At 42.5% G+C, this 18,214-nt stretch overlaps 1 long non-coding RNA gene across 1 annotated transcript; it reads right to left on the bottom strand.

Annotated features, from left to right (window-relative positions):
• Positions 1 to 7,462: 7,462 nt before the first annotated feature.
• LOC109444138 (uncharacterized) lies at positions 7,463 to 16,582 on the bottom strand. The gene is made up of 3 exons (XR_002136795.2): positions 16,451 to 16,582; positions 15,581 to 15,738; positions 7,463 to 8,420 (listed from the first exon to the last, which is right to left on the bottom strand). It is a non-coding gene; the product is annotated as an uncharacterized LOC109444138 (long non-coding RNA).
• Positions 16,583 to 18,214: the final 1,632 nt, after the last annotated feature.

Raw genomic sequence — 18,214 nt, 5'->3', positions numbered from 1 at the left:
TATTCAATGAAAACTGAACTCAGACCTTTTGATATCTGAGTTCCATTTACTCTTGGCAAAGTTCACTTCTCTGGTTCAAATTAAAAAAAAAAAAAAAAAAAATGGCCCAGAGGGTTTCTTGGACATCAAATGGTTCTTGCACAAACAACATATTGATGAGCTAAGTGTAAATGAATCAGAAACTTACAGAGTAAGTAACTGTGAAACACCCTCCCATGCTATAGGAAAAAACGGCTCAGGGAAGCACTATGTTTGTTTTTCCTTTAAGGAGTGTTCCTTTTTACCCTATTTTATCCCTTTCTCAAGATGTCTTTCAGAGATCTTTGTAAAATGTATCCAGCTCTTCCTGATGCTCATGTCTCACAATCCCTTCTTGGCTGTGCCTTGACAGCTGGGCTTTGGATAGAGGCAGCATGGCCTAGAGGTTAAGGTCAAGAGACAAGTTCTGGCCCTGGCTCTGCCACTAAATAGGCGAGTGACTTTGGAATCAGCAGATCATCCTCTTCTCTGATTTCCTAAGAATTTGGGTTTCACCAGCCCCTTCCAGACCTGCTATGCATTTGATCATGTCCTAATCAGAGGACTTGAAGTTGGCAGGCTGGCAGATATGTTTATGTGACCCTCACTGTATTCTTTTATTTTGTAACAGCTTTATTGAGATACAATTCATATACCATACAATTCATCTGCTTAACGGATGCAATTCAATGGTTTTTAGTATATTCACAGAATTGTGCAATCATCACCATGATCAATTTTGGAACATTTTCATCACCCCAAAGAGAAACGGGCACGCTTTAGCACTCACTTCTCATTTTCCTCCATCTTCCTCACTCTAGGCAACCACTAATCTACCATCTCTACAGATTTGTTTCTTCTGGACATATCATATCAATGGAACTTACAATATATGGTCTTGTGTGACTGGCCTTTTTCACTTATCATAATGTTTTCAAAGTTTATCCATGTTGTAGTGTGTATCAGCATTTGATTTCTTTTTATTGCCAAATAACATTCCATATAGTGTTTATCTATTCATGTCTTGATGGGCCTTTGGGTTGTTTCCACTTTTTGAATACTGTGAATAATGCTGCTATGAGTATTCATGTGCGAGTTTTTGTGTGGACATATGTTTTCATTTCTCTTGAGTATATATCTATGCATTAAAATGTTGAGGCATATGGGAACTCTATGTTTAACCTTTTGAGGAACTGCTAACTGTTTTCCCAAGTGGCTGCACCATTTTACATTCCCATCAGCCGCGTATGAGGGTTCCAATTTCTCCACATTCTCACCAACACTTATTATCCTTTCTTTTTTATTCTAGCCATCTTAGCAGATATGAAATAGTGTCTTACTGTGCTTTTGATTTGCATTTCCCTGATAGCTAATGACATTGAGATTCTTTCATGTGTTTATTGGCCATTTATATATCTTCATTGGAGAAATATCTATTCAGATCCTTAGCCCATTTAAAAAATGTTTATTAAGTTGTAAGCATTTTTAATATATTCTAGATGCAAGTCCTTTATCAAATATGTGATTTGTAAATATTTTCTCCCATTCTACATTTTTATTCTAATTAGATAGTAACATTTAAAAAGGAAAGGTTTGCTATTTAAAAAAATCCATATCCAGCTTCTTTTAGAAAATCAGAAGGTTGGTTTGGCAACACTGGCCCTTCCCTACATGCAGCAATAAGCAGCATGAACAGAGCAGAGGCTAGTCCCTTGAAATGGGACAGGGAGCCCTCCATTTGACCATGGTAGGCTTGTCTATTTTATCTGCGAGGCTCCTGTAGACACCCCTGTTTATGACTCCTTCTTGAGAATTTGAGAAAGCATGGCCTAGATTTCGGTGCCACAGAAATTGCCCTTGCAATTGAGTTGAATCAACTACTTCTTGCCAAAATCTTTTCACCTTTGGCACCTAAACACAGAATCTCCCTAACTTAGCACCAACCATCAAGTCAGCTACTCTTCCTGTTTTGTGATTTGGATTTTGCAAGGCCTGGGGCAACTCACTGGGGCTTGGCGAGGCCTCTAGAATTTTGGCCGCCCCGTTGGTACTGATGTCATGAGTGTCCCTTGCCATAATGCATCCTCATTACTAACTCAAACCAGCCCAACTCAAACAAATGGATTTGAAAACCAGAGTAACAGGCTGCCTGGACTTCATAACACTGCATAAAAATATCAGAAAAACAATTTCACGCTTAGGACCATAGCCAAGAATGAAAATCACAATTTCTGATTGTTAATCATTCCCTCCCCAAACCATAATTGACCTGCTAAAAGCAGCCTCCTCTCAGAATAAAATGAGGATCTCTAAAAAGACATATTAGTAACTTAACGTAGTCATATAACATTCTTTTCTTGTTTCTCTTCAACTTTTATGTAACTTGTTATTCATCTATCCCTTCATTTAAACAGTTTTATCCTTACTATTCTTTTTTTAAATAGCTTTATTGAGATATAATTTACATACTGCACAGCTCACCCATTAAAAGTATACAAGTGGTTTTTAATGTATTCAGAGTTTTACAATCATCACCACTATCTAATTTCAGAACATTTTCATCACCCTAAAAACCAACCTCAGACCTTTTAACATCGCTCCTCATTTCCCCCATTGTCTCCAGACCTAAGCAACAAAAATCTGTTTTCTGTCTCTGTAGAGTTGTCTCTTCTGAGCATTTCATATAAATGAAATCATACAGTATGTCACCTTCTGTGTCTGGCTACTTTCATTTAGCATGTTTTCAAGGTTCATCCATGTTGTCGCATGTATCAGCACTTCATGCCTTTTGAGTGTAGAATAACATTCTGTTGTATAGATATGCCACAATTTATTAACCCATTCAAAGGGACAATTGGGATATGTAAGAAACTCATAAAATTCAATAACAGAAAAAGAAATAATACAGTTTAGAAATGGGCAAAGATTCTGAACAGACATTTTTCCAAAGCAGACATACAAATGGCCAACAGGTATATGGAAAGGTACTCAACATCGGCAACCATCAGGGACATGCAAAACAAGACCACAATGAGCTATCACCTCACACCTGTTAGGATGGATATGAAAATCATCCTAACAATGGCTAACAAAAGATAACAAGTGTTGGTGAAGGAGTGAAGACAGAGGAACCCTGTGCACTGCTGATAGGAATGCAAACTGGTACAGCCATTGTGGAAAATAGTATGGAAGTTCTTCAGAAAAATTAAAAATAGAACTACCATATATTCCATTTCTGGGTATATATACAAAGGAAATAAAATCACCATCTTGAGGGGCTATCTGCATTCCTGTGTCTATTGCCGCATCATTCACTATAGCCAAGATATGGAAAAAACCTAAGTGTCCATCAATGGATGAATGGATAAAGAAAATGTGCTATATATGCATATTGGAATATTATGGATGGGGATAAGGGTGAAAAAGGAGATATTGATCAAAGAGTACAAACTTCTAGTTATAAGATGAATAAGTTCTTGAGACCTAATGTACAGCATGGTGAATATAATAATAACATATGCTTGAAATGTGTGTTCTCATCACCCAAAAAAGTAACTATGGGAGGGGATAGATATGTTAATTTGATGTGGTAATAATTTCCCTATGTACACATATATCAAAACATCATATTGCACACCTTCAATATATAATTTTTAATTTGTCAAAAATAAATAAAATTTTCAATGAACATTGGAGTTGTTTCCACTTTTTGGCTATTACAAATAGTGCTGCTATGAACATTCATGTGTAAGCTTTTTTGTAAGCATATGTTTTCATTTCTGTTGGACACATACCTAGGAGTGAAGTTGCTGGGTCATATGGCAGCTCTACGTTTAATAATTTGAAGCACTGCCAAACTGTTTTCTAAAATGGCTGTGTGATTTTATATCCCCACCAGTAATGTACAAGGCCTTAATTCCTCCGCATCCTTGCCTGTTCTTAACTGTTCTTTATCAATGTGTTTGTCCTTCCTCCATCAATTCTCCCCAGATTTCAGATGAAATTCCTAATGACTTTTTCCACTGGAGAAGTGAGGTGGCACTTCATTTTAGAGTAAACACTTACTTAGCCTCTCCTTTTACAGAAGCCACTGGAAAAAATGATACTTCAAAGGTCCCCCTTACTCTAGTAAATCAGATTTGTTTTCACAGCACACCATAAGCCTGAGTCTCTAGGCTCCTAGTCCAGATATTTTAGATAACAAGCAAAAGAAAAATAATTCAGTCACTTAAATTAAAGCCATAGATTTATGGAATTTTGGAACTGGAAGGAACCCTAAGGATCCCTTCACCAACACTTTCACTTTGTAAATGAGGAGGCTCAAACCAAGAGATTCACATGAGCAAGGCCACACCACTGGTTTATTGCAGAATGAGACTGGAACGCAGGTCTTTGGATTCCCTCTAATGCTCTTGTCAGGTCAACCCATTCTCTCAGTCAGCTGTGCAAACCCAGCTTTGCAAACACTGGGGTGGTTATCAGTTTAAAAGCAAAGCATCCACCCACACACCAAGCAAAGGCAAGAATTAGGTGATCCCCGAAATAATTCCGACCACAAAACACACTCAAGTCAAAGCTTTGATCAAAGTTGTGAATTGGGTACCCGAGGGCTGAGTTTAGGCCATAGATGTGTTTAGCTTATGCTACATGGTATTTTAAGATTTTTTGATAGTTGCCAACTCATAAAAATGAAATGACTTCATTCAAAAAATTTATTAAGGGGGCGCCTGTGGTTCCTGATTAATTTTTTCAACCAACAGGCTGGGATTGAGCAGTACCGCCCAGTACCTAGCCAGTAGACCTCCCTCATCATGCTATCTGTCTAGTTCTTGATAATATTTGAATGTAGGACTCGATTTTTCTAATTTACTGAGGTGACATTGGTTAATAACATTATACAGGTTTCAAGTATACAGTTCTATAATACATCATCTGTATATTATTACATTGTGTATTCATCACCCAAAGTCAAATCTTCTGTCACCATACATTGGACTCTGTTTGCCCTTTTCTACCTCTCCCCTTCCCCACTTTCCCTCTGGTAACCACTAAACTGTTGTCTGTATCTGAATTTTTGTTTGTCTTATTTGTTTGTTGCTTTCAGTTTCATATCCCACATATGAGTGAAATCGTATGGTTCTCGACTTTTTCCATCTGACTTACTACACTTAGCATGATATTCTCAAGATCCATCCATGTTGTCACAAGTGGCAGTATTTCATCTTTTCTTTTGGCTGAGTAAGTATTTCTTTGTATATGCGTACCACACCTTTTTTATCCAATCATTTCTCTAAAGACACTTTGTTTCCATGTCTTGACCACTGTAAATAATGCTGCAATGAACATAAGTGTACATATATCTTTATGGATAAATGTTTTCAAAATTTGGGGGTAGATACACAGAAAAGAAATTGCTGGGTCATATGGTAATTTTATCCTTAAGTTTTTTAGGAACCTCCTTACTGTTTTCCATAATGGCTGTACCAATTTACATTCCCACCAACAGTATATAAGGGTTCCTTTTTCCGCACAAACTCTCCAACATTTTTACTTGTCTTGTTGAACATAGCCAGTCTAACAGATGTAAGGTGGTATTTCACTGTGGTTTTGATTTGCATTTCCCCAATAGCTAGTGAAGTTGAGCATCCTTTCACATATCTGTTAGCCATTTGTACGTCTTCTTGGAAGAAGTATCTGTTCAGGTCCTCTGCTTATTTTTTAATTGGATTTTTTGGTTTTTGTTGTTGTTGAGTTGCATGAGTTCTTTATATATTTTGGGTATTATAAAGCCCCTTATCAGAGGTGTTGTTTGCAAATATCTTCTCCCATTCATTGGTTTGCCTTTTTTTTTGTTGTTGATGGTTTCTTTTTACTGTGCAGCAACTTTTTATTTTGATAGAGTACCAGTCATTTATTTTTGCTTTTACTCCCCTTGCCTTTGAGGTCAAAATAATAAAATATTCTCTAAGACCAAGTTCCATAGTTTAGTATCTATGTTTTCTTCTGTGCATTTTATTGTTTCGGGTCTTATATTTAGGTCTTTGATCCATTTTGAGTTAACGTTTGTGTATGGCGACAGATAGAAATCTAGTTTCATTCTTCTGCGTGTGGCTTTCCAATGTAGGACACTTAGACCAGATAATTGAGACACATATGCGGAACTGGAGCATTTGTTGTCTGCAGGAGAATTCCCGCGCTGCATGGCCTTAGTAAAAAGAGAGAAAGACAGACATACAAATAGTAGTTGGCAACTGAGATCTTAGCAGGTGTGGAGGGCTGGGCAGGGGGGCAGATAATCATAACAGGAATGCCAGGGCACTGCTAGCAGTAGGCTGGGGGGCCTCTGCAGAGCCTCCTTTTGGCCTAAGTTCACAAAATTAGCAGCAGATGCTGCAAGGCTTCTGCAGCTTTCAAAGAGAAAGAACGACAGTGTGTTGCCTCACATCACAAGTCCCCACCAGAGGAAGTCTGGGAACAGCATGCAGTCTTGTGAGCTGTGGCCCTTCGCCTCCCCTGGTGCGAGGAGCTGGGCTTTACTTGTTTCCAGAGAGTACCATCTAGTTTGCTCTGTTGTGCAGCACATCAGCTGTTCCAGTCAATTGCTAACTGGTGATTGGGGGAAAGGCTAGCTGGCTTTAAGGGCGGTTCTGAAGACTAAACGAAAGAACACAAGAAAAGTACTCTGCACTGTGTCTGGAGCCCAGAAAGAATACAATAAATGTTAGCTCTATTATTACTGGAGAACTCCCACAGTGCATTTTAAAAATCTGATATCTATACATCTTCATAAAATCATGACTGTCCAAACTGGAGGAGTCCTTGGAAAGCATCAAGTTGACTAAACTTATGAGAAAAGCAGTTTCCTCCTCTGTAAGATGAGGTGGTGGCCCTGCCCAGTGTGTGGTCCCGTCAGTCCAGGGGTTTGTCAATGCTCTCATTGTGTAAAGCAGGGCACACCTGCAGACACTGGGGTAGATTTGCCCATGGGGTGAGCCTTGCTGTCATGCTGAAGAGTCACCTTCCCTGGCAGCTTTGGCTCACTACTTCACAGTCAGGACTTAAGGGGCCCCTGGGTGAGGCTCAGAGACAAAAGAGCTGGGAGCGCAAGTGGGAGGGCGTGATTTACATCCCTTCCTTCTTCCCTGGAGTTGCCCCAGTACATGAGGAGTGGGATGGATGGCTCTCAGGTTGGAGTTCAGCACAGCTGTAAAAACAGCCTGTCCCCATGGCTCTCCCCAGCTCTTTGGCACAAAGAAGCTGTGGAGTGGATTAAGGAGGTGAGAGCAAAGGAGCAGTTGCTCTTAAACGTAGAGAGAGTAAAACAGCAACGAAACACATTTCTGTTGCATGACCTCATCATCAACCAGGTCTTTCTTCCTTTCTTTGAAGTTAGGCGGCATTGGAATCATGTCAGTGTTAAGTAATAAATAGATGTTTAAAAGTAGTAGATTCAAAATCTCTAAAGAAGATTTTGTGGCATGCCACAATCACCAGTTCTCAAGCCCTGTCAACTGCAAACAAGCTTTGAGAGTCTGAAAACCTTATAAAACCACTGTGCTGAGCAAGGCTCCATCCAAACCTCCCCTCCATCAGTGCCCCTCTCTCTGGGCTCCAGCCTTACCTTCCAGTTCCTCACAGGGGCCTTTCTTTGTACCTCAGGAAGTTTGCACATTGTAAATGCGCTGGAGCAGCAACTGCTCCCAGGTAGGGGTCACAGAGTTTAAAGAAAAGGGGATCCCACTGACATCTCAGAGAAGAAGCAGGACAAACTGGAAGGAAAAGGGGTCCTGGCTCTCAAGAGACTGGTGCTGAGCTGTATGACCTCAGGGGTCTCTGTCCCCACTGGGCCATACTCCCCTTATCTGTAACATAGAATCCCGGATGTGCTCCAAGCCTTGTTCCTGCTCTAGCATTTGGTGACTCTAATGTTAAGTGAAGAATGACAAAGATATTCCTCTCCTAGGTCTGCATACCCAACACACAGACACACATACATATGTTCACCAAAAGGCACATACAATTGCAGCACTGTTCATTACAGCCCCAAATCAGAAACTACACAAATGTCCATACAGAGGAGAATTGATAGACTGGGGTTTATCCATACAGTTGAATAGTGTAAAGCCAAGAGAATGAATAAATTGCTGCTACACGCACAACATGAGTGAATCTCACAGACAGGATCCAAACACCTAAGAGTATATGTTGTGTGAATCTGCCTTTATAAAGTTCAATAACAGGAAAAACTACTTGTAACATTACAAGTCAGGTTAGTGGTGATGAAAGGAGACAAGAATGGTTCCAGGGCACTGATGATGTTCTTTCTGGATCTAGTCTGGTTGACGGGCGTGTTGACTTGGTGAAAATCCATGGAGATGCCCTCTTACAATTCATGCACTTTCCTGTAAGTATAAAGATACTTATAAATAAGTATAAAAACACATTTAGAAGAAAATACAGGAGGCTATCTTTAAGATCTTGAGGAAGGCAAAAATTCTTCAATAAGACACAAAGAATACAAATCATTAAGGAAAAAATAATTAATTACATATGTTTTTTCTTTAATTAAGAGGAAAGCAGAAACACTAACAGTTGTGAGCCTTCAAACAGCTCCAGTATAGTAGGGAAAACATCATGAATAGGTAACACTTATTTTGCCATGAACTATGCCAAGCCCTTGGCAAACACTACCCATTGAACCCTCAGTGCTATCATCATCCTCATTTTGCAGATGGGTAAACTGAGGCTTGGAGTTAAATTTCTCCTCTAAGGCACTTGGCTAGGAAGCCAGTACTTGAACTCAGGTGGGCCCTTCCCCATTCCCCACTCAACCAAAGAGGTTTAGAGGTCAGCTTGCCGGAGGTCCGAGTTGGAGAAAGAAGGGACGTCACAGGTCCAGATTCCCATCACAATCCTTCCCCAGCAGTGTTTAATTTTTCTTATTAAGTTTGTCGGGGTGACATTGGTTAATAGAATTATATAGGTTTATAGTGTGCAATTCTACAATACATCATCTGTATATTGCATTGTGTGTTCACTACCCAGAGTCAGTTCTCCTTCCATCACCGTATATTTGACCCCCTTAACCCTCTTCTACCACACCCTTCCCTCTTTACCTGCTGGTAACCATTGAACTGCTGTCTGTGTCTATGAGTTTTTGCTTTTGTCTTGTTCATTTGTGGCTTTCTGTTTTATATCCCCCATATGAACGAAATCATATTGTTCTTTTCCTTTTCTGTCTGACTTATTTTGCTTAGCATGATACTCTCTAGATCCATCCATGTTGTCACAAATGACAGTATTTCATCTTTTCTTATGGCCGAGTAATATTCCGTTGTATGTATGTACCACATCTTCTTTACCCAATCATCTATCAAAGGACACTTTGGTTGTTGCCATGTCTTGGCCACCGTAAATAATGCTGCAGTGAACATAGGGATACATATATCTCTATGAATAAATCTTTTCAAATTTTTCAGGTAGATACCCAGAAGAGGGATGGGTCAGCAGTGTTTTCAAATAGGGTGGATAACTAGAGTTATGATGCTGAGCAGCCAACCCCTGAGATCAGGAGCCTGAAGTCCAGTCAGAACTCTCTCCCCCCCATGGGGTAACATAAGTGTTGAGAATGGGTGTGGGAACTGAGTAGACAAGGATAGGTTTCTCCCTTTCATTCCCTGTGCCCGTTATCATCAGGGTGATGATGGCTTTCACAGCTCCTCTAAAGAAATGCTCTGCTCCAGCGAGCCCTCTACCCCTAGGTGTTGCTCCAATATGCCAGGTTCGTTCCAGCCTCTCAAGACAGTTTCAGTTTCTCCCACCCGGAAGACCCTTCCCCTCCTCTGCTAATTCTGCTACCTTCCCGCGGGGCCAGAGCCATAGCTATTTTCTGAAGCCGGCACTGCCCAAAAGAACTTTCTGCAAAGTAAAAATGATCGTTTGTGCACTGTCCAGGATGGTGGCCACTAGCCACACCTGGCTACAGAGCACCTCCTATAGCTAGTGTGACTACTAACTGCTTTACATTTTATTTAAGTTTACCTAATTTACATTTGAATAGCCACGTGTGGCTTAGTAGCTACCATAGTGGATAGCACAGCTCTCTGCTACGCTGACTCCCTGTATTGCCTTGACTTTATTTCTCTAAGAACTGAATTCAAAGTTGATTGGTTCTCTAAATATTTTATTTGCTTAAGTCTTGCCTTTGGAACTGGACCATTAGCACAAGGAAGAAGGTAAAGGTAGGAAAAATCTCCTTTTGTGGCCCTGCTATTAGGTACACAGTGCTGAGCACAGGGCAGGTTGGACTCCTGCTAAAATCAGTTGTTGCTCAGAGGCAGAAACACGGCCTGGGGCTCTGGAAACCCACAGCAGCTGATGCTCCACCGTGGAAAGGAGGTATGGGATGGGGTTTCATTCTGGTGAAGAAGCTAATAGCTGCTCTATTACTGAAGCCAGCCCCCCCAGCGCCAGGCCAAGTATTTACACCCCTCTGGGGCCTTCTGCAATTCCTGGAATCCTCTCCTTGCACCTCAGCAGTGGCTCACACTTCCGGTAAACGCCCAGGTCTGGGACAGAGTGCAGAGATGATTACAATGCAGCAGGCTGGAGGGGAGCAGGAGAGCCTGTGAGTGCTAATTAGAGGCGTTAACGGCAGCATTCCTGTGAAGCCCTGAACTCTGCCTTCCCTTCTCCAAGCCTCAGAAACACCCTCCTGGAGATTTTCTCTCTGAAGTGCTGACTGAACAGCAGAGGTTGAAAAAAGAGCTGAGCTGGGGACACCTTGGCAGGGGCCCAATCACCACGGCCTGTCCTTAGATTCTGCCCACCAGTCTTGGGTCATTTCCATGGGGACAGGGAGCAAGGAAGGGGGTCAGCAGTGGCGCTACCAGCAGCAGACAGAAAGGAGAAGGGATCATGAGTCCATTGAGACCAGAGAATGGGACACATAAACGGACTGAAGCCTATTAAAGAATGTTGGTCAGAGCCTCCCAAGGCAGGCACTCCCACAGGTCAAACAGAGGTTTTGAAATAGATGAAGGTTGAACTGCAAGATGAAGATAGGACTGAAAGGGAGAGGGTTTGGGGAGCCTGTACGTGTGGCAAGTTGTCTATGCATTAGGCAGTCTGGGGGTCCTTGTATGGAGTTTGAAGGGGCCCCAGTACTTTCCTTTAGGGTGAGGTGGGCGGTGGAGAGGAGGGCAGATACCTGTTGTTACCCAGGATTCCCAAGTTACTGCTGCAAGATGCCCTCGGGCTGGCCTGGGGGGAAGGGGAGAGAGGAAGGTTCCTGGATACCTGGGCATATTACAGATGTGCTTACCTAGTCTAGGAGCAAGTATTCGGGGTCCACCCTCTGTAGTAGACCCCAGCCCCCATCTTCTGTGCCCATACCTGACCTCCCTGTTCAGATAGGAGCATAAATAGGTTAAATGACCTGATATACAAAGTATTTACCCTCTTCAGGCCCTGGCAGGAAAAAGGTAGCCTTCTCCCTCTTCTTTTGAGTTCCGCCCTGTCTCCCCTTGACTTTCAGGGACAGGCTCTGCAGGGTGAGGTCTCCTGTCACAGCCTCCACTGCTTTACTTCCCCTCTCTCCTCACTGACTCTTCTCTACGCAGCACATTCCTCCACAGGGGCCACCAATGGCCTCCCAGCTGCCAAACTGAACAGAATGCTGAGGCCTCGCCTCACTTGGCATCTGAGACGACCTCTCCCTCCTTCATGAACTGCTCATCCCCTAGGCCTTCTGGATACGGTGTTCTCCTCACTTTCTTCAGCCCCCACTGACGTGGGTGTCAGGTCTCTTTCTCATCACCCTGCCCTAGCCCTGGGTGCTTGCCCTGAACCTCCTTGCCTCCACTGCCCCGTCTTTTGACTAAAATATCTTTATCTCCAGCCCAAAACGGATTGAGTCCTAACTTTCCACTCAATAGTGTGGCCCAGATATTCTGCAGGCACTTGAAACTCAATGTCCAAAATTAAAATTATCTTCTCTCCTTGAACTTTGATTCTCTCGTTGTATTTACAAATATTCGATACCATTGTGTTCATTAGTAAAAAGCCAGTACTGAGTGAGATGCATGTTTGTACTTATTCCCCTTCCTTCTGTGACACTGCATGGATTTCCATTCAGACAACACGCCTGCCCTGCCCCCACTCCCTGCCCCAGCCCATGTGCATCTGGGAAAGATGGTGCCACGCACAGCCCTTGTTTACCAGCATATCCCAGCCTCCTGGCCACAAAGTTTGGCTTAGGAACAGGCAGTACATGGCCCACTTTGAACTAGTGAGATGGGAGTAGATATTATCTGGGAGGAAAACTGCCTCACCCTTATAAACTCCTTGGACAACTGCTTTTCTCCTGATGAATATAAATAAGGAAGCATGTAGCAATCAGAACATTCTGGCAGCCATCCTGTGGTCATAAGGCAGCCAGTCTTAGGGTGACGCAGGCAGCTTGGAAGTCTGAGAAGAAAGAAGCAACTGGGTCTCTGGTGCACTTCTGGATCAAGCCTCACCTGAAGGCCACCTGACCACTGGCCTTGTCAATAAATTCCTTTTATGTTTTAAGACTGTTGGAACTGCATTTTCTATTACTTGCAATCAAAAGCACCCTAAGAGATACAACCAGTAATAAGTCCTCAATAACTATTGGTTGAATTGAACTGACCCTTAAAAATGCATGAATTATGCTTTGGCCTCCAGGTAATATAATGCTTTGATCCAGTTAAACTACACACATCTCATTAAGAAAGCACTTCAGTGGCGGAGGCTGCTTATTTTAGAGGTTTTCAGAAATAGTAGGGCAGTATCTCACTAAGCTGCCTACACAGGAGCCTGGTTTTCTCTCTCTGTTTCAATTGCCTTGTCTCTAAATCCGGGTGATAAAACTTATACTTCCTTCTACTCCCTTGGGTCATGAAAAAGCTGGAAAATCAGAGGTAATAAATTTTGTAAGGTTTTTGTTTTTTGTTTTTCCCACAGCAAGAAATATGGATGCTCTCTATATAAAGCAGGCCTTAGTAATCTCCTCACCTTTGGAGGGGCAATTTCTTTCTTGTAAAACTTCTGAGAAGAGCCCCCTAGGTTGGCTCCTTACATTGAAAAAATCTCTAATGAGGTATCAAAATCACAAACAAAAACTTCAATTCGTTATTCCCAAAATAAAATGATCAAACTACAAGAAAATCTGGAAAATGATGGAGTCGAACTATATCAGAGGTTTTCAATCACACTGTTCTAACACACTGGAAATCACAGCCCGTTTGTATTGTGTGCTCTAAGTAATTTCTTACTAATAATTGCCTAAGTATCATGTTTGCTGCAGTGAACATTCGTTGGTTTTGCCCACCCAGCTTCCATTCTCCTGGCTCACGGTAGCAGCCCCTCAATTTTCCTTTGGGGAAATGCTCCACACCCACTGTTAGTCTATATGGTTCTGATGAAGCTGACCCCACTTCCATTGCCCATGTCCCTATGATGGAGGGAGGGAAAGAGGGAGGGAGGGAATATAGTCCCCTAGCCAATCAGTATATCCTGTGACAGGAACCCAGTGGCTAACTTGGGGACAATGGGCAGGGCTCCCAAGTCAGTCCAATTGGTCTTAATTCCTGGATTTACTCTGAAACTATTGGAAAAATAAAGCTCTCTTTTCACAGAGGGTGCCAAGCTTTGAGGATACAAACCTAAGGCTGCTGGCAGCCATTTATCACTCATGGAGAGACTGTCTGAAAATGTCAATACAAAGAAAAGCAGAACCTAAAGATGAATAAATAATTTGAGTCCTAATGAAACCATCTGAGCCCCTGGATCCAGCCACAAGTCAGTAAATTTCATCTTTTGCTTAAATCAGTTTGGGTCAGGATTCTGTTACATATAAGAATCCTGAATTTGCATTTTTGGAAAATAGATTGAATGAAAATAAATAAATCACATCTCTCTCTCTCTTGCCTTCTGATATGCATGCTTTCCTGCATGCTGGAGGATCGGGTGGAGGAAGAGCCCACACCAGCAACGGCATTGCACCTACAGGGTAGGCATCTCTTGAAGTGAGAGACCACAAATCTGAGCCAACCAAAGTAGTGTGTCCCGTTCATGAGCACGATTCACCTGTGGGTCTTCCCAAGGAAAAGGTTAAAAACCTCTTTACTGTGTTATTTCTTAGGTTCCTTCCAGAACGTGTAAATGACCTTTATCATCGCAGCACATTTCTGTCTATAGCTTGTGGAGTTCCCAAAGCACTTCCCTGCTCAACTCACAGGCACATTAGCACTTATGCAACCTAAGCACCCAACAGCCATCACGATACCACTTTACAGATGGAGAAACTGAACCTGAGAAAGCTGAAGCCACTAGCCCAGAGCCACAGCAGGAGAAACTCAGGTTTGCTCGTCTTAACCAGCTTCCTTTCCTCCTCCTGTGAGGGCAGATGAGATCATAAGTAGGAAAGTACTTTGGAAAGAAAGAAACTCTATTGCTGCCAGATGTATTATTATAAAGCCAAACCTAAGTACACAGTGACCTTGTTATCACCCCTGGAGTGGGGATGCTTAAGATCAGGCCTGTTTCATCTCCTGGTATCCTGGAGAGAGCATCTGGGGCTTTCTCCAGCAGGGTTAAGTTTTGCATGTTCCTGACATGGCTTTCTCCAGAGGGGACCCATCAAGGAAGAAAAGAGTGACATCCCCTTCATTCCTTAAAAACATCACTCCCCCCTCCAATTATGCCCAGCTCAGGCCAATCCAAACGTTAAAGGATAATAGCATAGATGTCAGGATTCAAAATTTATAGATGGTGTGGACATGTGTGATGGTTTGTTTGGAGAAATGGATTTGTCATGTGCAAAATATATGGCACCAGATAAAACATCCTGACAATATTACATGCTTGGGGGTGGGGGTGCATGCACATATTATTTTTAAAGCCCACTGTTATGACATTTTACAAATTCCAGAGTGAATGCTGAGCAGATCCAGAGGCTAATGTGATGCGGGAACATGCAGCTGTGCAGGACCATGAAGAATCATCTATTTTGCACCGCAGTGGCCATTTTCAATTTTTTTCTCTCACAACAAATTTTGCTATGTTCTCAGCAAATTTGATTGGGACATTTTTAAAGGTGTGTAACATAAAAGGAATAATACTCTCTCTGAAAATACAACTACTTTAAAAATTTGCTCAGAATTGCAAAATTTTTAACTTGAGAGGCCCATGAATTAGAAATTCTGCTTATTCTCTCACCACCCAGCCAACGTAAGTGGCTACCATCCTTTCCCAGAAAGAGTCTTCAGTCGAGATTTGTTTGGTTTTTTCACTTACGTGAGGTATTATAAAGTGCAAGCCTCATGTAAAATGTAACTTTCTTATACTCAGATGCACTAAATGTTTTTTGGAGGGCTTACTATATATAGGCTTTCACACATCTGCTATTTTAAACTTCACAACAGCCAAAAAGGTAGGTAATACCACGCTCCTTTTACAGAGGAGAAAATGGAGGCTTAAAGACTCCAGTAACTAGCCCAAGGTTACATAGGCAGGAAGATGCAGAAGCAGAACTCACAAACAGGACATCTGAGCATGTATCCGCTGACTTCCAGACATGTGCCAGGCACTGCGCTGGGCGCAAGGTGAAGGGGAAGCGAGATTTCAGAGAGGCAGGCAGACAGGCACACAGTACAGGTTCCCAAGTTCCAGGCTGGTTCCAGCGGGCTTCAGTACCTGGAGATTTGCATAGCAGTAAGAGAGGAGGATGGGAGATGGTTCCTCCCCCATCAAGGAGAGCTGACTGACACTCTCTCACTTTCGCTTACTGAGTTCAAAGCCCTGAGAGAGAAACTCTGTTTGGTTCACTTAATCACTATTAACTCCCTTGGGAAAACTTTTGTGCCAGGCTATCATATAGGCTGCAAGCGAGGCTATGGACTAGCTGCCCTAAGAACAAGTGTTCAGCTATGACTTTGGGGGTGCGTGGGGGTGAGGTCCTATGGTACAGAACCTCCTACAAATGCTTAAGGAAGAGCTTAAAACCATTCCTTAAGCAGGGAACTGTAGGTGTAGGGTTGCCAAACAAAATACAGAACATTCAGCTAGATTTGAATTTCAGATAAACAACGAACACTTTTTTTTTTAAAGTATGCCCCAAATATTACACAGGACTTGCAAATAGTATTCATTGTTTACCTCAAATTTCCATTTAACAGGGCACCCTATATGCCGGGGGACCATTAGGAGTTGTAGATGTCCTTCTAAGGTTTGCCCAGCTCAAAAGAGACAGAAAGTAAAAGAGCTAAGGCCACAGATGCAGAGAAGGACATCCAAAGTAATTACAGAAACTGAAGATCGGGAAGCAGTTATCAGAGATTGTAAGCCCAGGACTCCAGAGAAGGAACCCACAGGTAGAGGTAGCAGGAGGGTAGTCCTGGGTACATACCTGATGTAGAAGGCTATTGTCCTCTGCTGGCTTCTAAGCGACATCCTTGGCCAACGTGTGGGCAGGGACACTGGAAGACAGGCAGGTAGCAGGGTTGTGCTCCTGGTGGTCAGCTCATTCAGACAAAGGACCCAACCAGTGGCTGCCAATAGGAGGAGGAAGATGTTAGGGATATTGTCCAGTTCCAAGGATAACTTGGCTTATAAGATCTAGGTGGCATGCAGAACTCAGCACAGAGACTACAGGGTGAAAAGGTTAAGCAAAAGCCCAGTTGTTTCAATTAGGCAAAGGTAGCCATGGGCTGCAGTTCAGGGAGCAAGTGAGCCTCTGGGATGTTCCCCATGCCATTGGGACACTGGACCCTAATGAGCAGAACTAACTTGAAGCCCTACTTCTGCAGCTGGCGACTCCGACCAACTGTCTGCCCAGACCCTGTGGGCTCTGGAACCAAAGAGGGGCTAGAGCTGCTGGTAAGTGGGCACGAAAGGGTTGCACCTGAAGACTCGGATTGCTGTCATTTGTCCTCCTTTTCCTTCCTGGGGATTCTCACCAGGTTGGACTTCTCAGAGCTGGGCCTGGGGATGGAGCTGAGAGGAAGAAAGTCTAAGACCTGAATAAATGGGGAGCAAGAACTGGATACAAAATAAAGGGTCGGCAAAGGTCAGGAGAGATGGCATGAGCAGCTGGGCATGCAAGGCCCAGAATGACCCTCTGAAATAAATGTCCCCAGGGTGCCTGCATCAAACCTGTGGGCTGGCAGGTAGGAGTGCAGGTCACTGTCTGGTTTGGACTTTGATTTGGTTTTTTATCTTTTTGCACCACAATGCACACTTTATAAACTGATTCAGTATGCAAATAAATAACTAAAACGTAATTTCACAAAACAATGTTTACTTTTATAGGTGGCTTGCATGCTGGTATTTTCAAATCTCTTTTATTTCATTTTTAAATTTTTAAAAAGGGTGACTCACTCAATTGATTTCACAGCCCATTAGTGGGTCATAGCTCACAGTTTAAAAACATTGGCTTAATCATATTGACATGCATTCTTTGGCTATTCATTTTTTCTATCACTGGCCCTTGGCAATGCAAATACCAAATTCTCTCAGTAGATGCCATGTTTTGAGATGTCTACCCTTCCCATACAAGCACTTCCCTGAGAACTGTTTCCCACTACTCCCAGATAGTCTCCCCAAAAGTAGTGAAACTCTGGATCCATGTGTCTATAACATCATGTTTCCCTTCTGGGCATACCTGATTGAACAGGAATGGACAACTGACTCAAAATGGATGACCGTTTCACCCAGGGATTTGAAATTAGGCCATTAAAATGATAGTTGGATGGCGGGTGGCCTTTGAGGCAAGGCTGTAACATACGGTTGTACAGGTTGTGGACCGCACAGCTGCAGGGATTACTAACGACACAGACTACAGTGCAAAAAATGCCTCCTAGGGTGACCTGGTGTACAACCTGTACAACTATGCCTAACAACCCTGCTGGAGCTGGAAGTTAACTTAATTCCAGGACTAAAATGGGCATATTCCATCATGTCCATGTAAAACAAAGTGAAAAACATTTTTATGATATTACTAACTGGAACCAGAATTCATTTTAGGGAAAGAATTAGCTTTGTAAGGAAAAGTACCTTGATCAGCTACTTGGGGACTCCTTCAATAACAAACATAAGTTGATGTCGAGACATCAGAGGAGGAGGGAAGCCACAGTGCTTGAGACACGGGGAAATGTTTTTGTTCTTCCTCCTA

Source organism: Rhinolophus sinicus, linkage group LG07 (genome assembly GCF_036562045.2).
Source record: "Rhinolophus sinicus isolate RSC01 linkage group LG07, ASM3656204v1, whole genome shotgun sequence".
Classification (NCBI taxonomy): domain Eukaryota; kingdom Metazoa; phylum Chordata; class Mammalia; order Chiroptera; family Rhinolophidae; genus Rhinolophus; species Rhinolophus sinicus.
This window is presented reverse-complemented; position numbering and strand designations above follow the sequence as displayed.